We start from the raw sequence: 5,099 nt of genomic DNA on the forward strand, positions 1-5,099 counted from the left end.
TACCACTAAAAAGTTATACAAGTAGTCCCTAAAAGAGATCTGACAAAGATCCAAGAAAGAGGACTACAAAAAATAACTCAAAGGAGACCGACATAACCAAGTCGGACTCCTACCACTAAAAAGTTATACAAGTAGTCCCTAAAAGAGATCAGACAAAGATCCAAGAAAGAGGACTACAAAAAATAAGTTAAAGGAGACCGACATAACCAAGTCGGACTCCTACCACTAAAAAGTTATACATGTAGTCTCTAAAAGAGATCTGACAAAGATCCAAGAAAGAAGACTACAAAAAATAACTTAAAGGAGACCGACATAACCAAGTCGGACTCTTACCACTAAAAAGTTATCAAAGTAATCCCTGAAAGAGACCTGAACAAAGGTCCAAGAAAGAGGATTACAGAAATAACTAAGGAGAGCCTGACATGACAAAGTCGGCCCAAACGACGAAAGAGTTATAAAAGTAATCCCTGAAAGAGACCTGAACAAAGTCCAAGAAAGAGGATTATAGAAATAACTCAGGAGAGCCCCGACAAGAAGAAGTCGGACCAACAAAAGCTACAGCTTGGACCGACAAGAGAAAGTCGGACCAGCAAAAGCTAAAAGCTTGGACCGACAAGAGAAAGTCGGACCAACAAAAGCTAAAAGAAGGGTCGACAGAAGAAGTCGGACCAATGACAGCTACAGCTTGGACCGATAAGAAGAAGTCGGACCAACGAAAGCTAAAGCTTGGACCGACAAGAAGAAGTCAGACCAACGAAAGCTACAGCTCGGACCGACAAAAAGAAGTCGGACCAACGAAAAACGTGCACTAAAACGGACATAGCTCCGCCCAAAAAGCCACGGCTTCACGACAAGGCTATCAAAATTGTTCAGAATGACTAAAAAGTGTTCTACGAGAACACTAAAAAGTCGTCGAACAAGTTAGCCCCAAGAACCACCTCGACCAAGCAGAAAGTGGACAAAACCAGAAGTGATCAAGAGAGGTCAGACAACAAAGTACCGACACTCTACAAAGATTCACAAAAAAGGACAAAGACATCTCGCAAACGGCCAGACGAAGGCCAGGAATGCTTTGCTAAAAGGTACGAAGTCTTGAAAAAAGACACTACTTAAAAGGCAAAAGCACAAATCAAAACGGCACTAAAAAGTCATCCAAACAGACTATAAAAAGGTTCTCCATCGGAACACTACCTAAAAAGTTGTTGGATTATGACTAAAAAGCCCGAGCAGTGAAGACAAACAAGTCAGAAGAAGGCTGAAAAGTCCCCTCAACAAACTAAAAGGGGCAATACTAGACTCGCACAAGGAGAAACTACTCAAAGATCGACCAAAGTCAGGATGCTTGAGCACGACTTCCCCGAAGAGATCGAAACTCTGAAAGCACGATCTCACGGAAAAAGTCCGAACTCAAGCAGGGGCAAAGTCATACAGGTCGACGTCAGCTAAAGAAGAGGCACAAGTACGACTTCAAAAAAGAACAAGCCAAAAGGTTGGGAAACAACTTAAGGCTCAAATGCGCTTAGCCAAAAAGGATACAAACTCCACTCAAAAGAAGGCACAATCTCAAACAGGGCTACGAACATCATCCAAGACTAAAAAAAGGGTTCTATATAAAGAACACTAAAAAGTCATGGGACAAGTCACTAAAAGCTCGGATATCAAGCCGCAAGGATAACTTTGCCAAAGCAGAAGGTTGTCAACACAAACTTAAAGCAAGGCGTGATTCAGAAGGCAAGGGTAGAAAACCCGCACTACCACTCAAAAGAGGTTGGACTATGAAGTACCAAACCTCTAGAAAATCTGCAAAGATTGCGAAGCAATGAAGAAACAAGCCAGACAGATGCTTGAGCACGACTTCCAAAGATATCGAAGCTCTGAAAAGCACGATCTCACGGAAAGATCGAACTCAAGCAGGGGCACTGTTCATACCCTGGGTCAAGCTGTCCGACCCGGGATGTTTAGCGACAAGCCGACCGACCTCTTCAGGTCAGAATATCCGACCTCTTCTCAAAGAGCTCGGCCAATGCCCGACCTCTTCTCAAAGAGCTCGGCCAATGCCCGACCTCTTCTCAAAGAGCTCGGCCAAATCGCCAAAGGAGCCCAAAGCAGGCCCAAAACGAAGGAACACAGCCCAATCTAAAGGCAGCCAAAGCCCAGAAAGATAAAGGCGGTTCCCCTAAAGATAAGATGACCTCACTCAAAGATAAAGATAAGATAAGATAAGATAACTATCTTATCTCCAGAAAGGTCACTCCTCACCATTATAAATACACTGGAGCACCCAGGTATATCTCATACTCTGATTCTACTCAATACCTGTTTAATACCCATGCTAACTTAAGCATCGGAGTCTCTTGCAGGTACCCCCCACCCTCCGGGGACGAAGGATCAGCATCACCACCAAGTCCAACAAGTCGGACACACCAGCTCCGGCCGATACCCACCTGCCGGACACGTCGGTTCCGACCAACACAGACGATCTCATCCAAGATCGACCTACAGTTTCAGGTAACCCTCGGAACATTGGCGCCGTTGCCGGGGACCTTGGAAGTCATCCCACCACCATGGCGGACAACCATGACAACGACCACGATTCAGATCTAGAGGATAGAATGCCGCATAAAAGCGTGGACGCCACCCCCAAAAGCACACCCCAAAACGGGGGAGATAAGTAACCTGCAAACACAGAAATCATGGAAGCACTACAAGCTCAACAAAACCGCCTCCAACAACTCAAAAAAGAAGACGAGCATCAACGGGAAGCCAAGAAGGACCTCCGAAGGGAAACTAGGCGACGCCGAGAGTTAAAAGATAAGCTCTTAAAACTCGAAGTTGATCTCACAACCGAGACGGCTCGATCCAGTCACGAAGATAGCCCCCACAAAGATCAAGACCCATTCACCAAAGAGATCATGAAAGTTAATGGTCCCAAAGGACTTCAAAGCTCCCAACATGACTCCGTACGACGGCACATCAAGATCCAAGCTATCATCTTAGAAATTTCAGAAGCAGGATGTATCTCACGGAGGCCTCAGATGCAATCTATTATTCTCCATCCAGAAGGACAAAGCCAAACACGCATCAAGCCTATTAGGGATCAAGCAAGGAGATCGAGAGAGCCTTCGCAATTACATGGAAAGATTTAACAAAACATGTCTGGACATACAAAGTCTGCCAACAGAAGCAGCTATCAGGGGTCTCATCAATGGTCTACGAGAAGGACCTTTTAGCCACTCAATATCCAAGAAGCACCCAAACATCTTGGAACGAGGTACAGGAATGCGCAGAGAAGTACATCAACATGGAGAAAAACTCTCGACTAGGAGAGATATCAAAAACCGAACATTCCTACTCCTCTCGGGATAGGGATAAAGAGTCCAAGAAAAAAGAAGATCAACATGGAGAAAAGCCTAGAAAATACCACAATTACACCCCCCTTCGGGTGTCTGTTGTGGATATCTACCGAGAAATATGCAACACTGAGAAGATTCCATCAACTCGCCCAATCAAAAACAAAAAAGGTCGGACGCGTTGAAGGTCCACCTCACACCAAAGAGGTCGGACAAAGTTGAAGGTCCACCTCACACCAAAAGAGGTCGGACGCGTTGAAGGTCCACCTCACACCAAAGAGGTCGGACGCGTTGAAGGTCCACCTCACACCAAAGAGGTCGGACAAAGTTGAAGGTCCACCTCACACCAAAGAGGTCGGACAAGTTGAAAGTCAACCTCACACCAAAGAGGTCGGACAAGTCGAAGGTCTACCTCACACCAAAGAGGTCGGACAAGTCGAAGGTCAACCTCATACCAAAGAGGTCGGACAAGTCGAACGTCTCACACCAAAGAGGTCGAACAAGTTGAACGTCCACCTCACACCCCTGAGAGACATGTTCATGGAGGATTCGCAGGAGGAAGGATCTCTAAATCATCTCGCAAAGGACACCTCAAAGAGGTATATTAAGGAAGGGAGAGAGGTTTGAATAGGACTACAAAGTGCAAACAAGCCTTCCGGAATTTTGAAAATTCTTAGGGCAACCACCCATTCTTACCCAACCAAGGGAAAGTGAAAAGCTTATATTATACCTCGTAGTGGGAAGTCTGGCAATAGCCTCATCACTAGTTAAAGAAGACAAAAGTGGGCAACAATCTGTCTACTTCATCATCAAGGCCCTACAAGAGGCCGAACTAAACTATCAAGAGATAGAGCAGTTTGCCTACGCCCCCATACTCACCTCTCGATGACTCCACCCATACTTTCAAGCTCACACTATCAGAGTTCGGACCAACCAGCCCATCGAAGGCATCCTACAAGAAAACAGACTTAGCAGGCAGGATTCTACAGTGGGAAGTCAAAATCAATCTTTGACATAAAGCTCAGACAGCCATCAAACCATAGTATTTGGCCGACTTCATTACAGAGTACACTGACACCCCGGAAACTCCTACAAAATGGAAACTCTACATGGATGACTCTTCAAACAAAACCGGGAGTGGTGCAGGTGTAATTATAGAAAAGCGATCAGGGAAGCCAAATCAAGCCAAATGACCAAGCTGAATACGAGGCACTACTGGCTGGTTTAAGGCTAGCCAAGAAGGTAGGAGCTTACCATGTCCAATGACTCACAAGTAGTCACCTCACAAATAGAAGGGAGCAACCAAGCTGAGGATCCCACCACAAAAATACCTCGGTTAATTTGGGGGACCCTAGACAAAACCAGAAAACAGCTCGGACAATTCAGGGAACCCTGGACAAAAATAGAAAACAGCTCGGACATTTCGGGGAATATGAAGTCTGACACATACCTCGGGAGCAGAATGCTCGAACTGATGCATTTTCAAAACTAGCCAACACCAAACCAGGGGGCAATAACAGAAGCCTCATCCATACCACATTACAAAACCACAAAAGGAAGGAAAACAAACCCTCTCCTGAGAGTCCAGCGACACCAGCTCATAATTCTTTTCCTCATCCCTATCCCTACAAATTCAGAGGAACCTCCTAAGTCGCACACAGTACTCAGGGTCAGCCACAGTAACACGCATTACAACTATGGAATCCAGTCAATCAGACATGCCGACCGGGATCTTAGTAGACATCTCAG

Source organism: Arachis stenosperma, chromosome 4, assembly GCF_014773155.1.
Source record: "Arachis stenosperma cultivar V10309 chromosome 4, arast.V10309.gnm1.PFL2, whole genome shotgun sequence".
Classification (NCBI taxonomy): domain Eukaryota; kingdom Viridiplantae; phylum Streptophyta; class Magnoliopsida; order Fabales; family Fabaceae; genus Arachis; species Arachis stenosperma.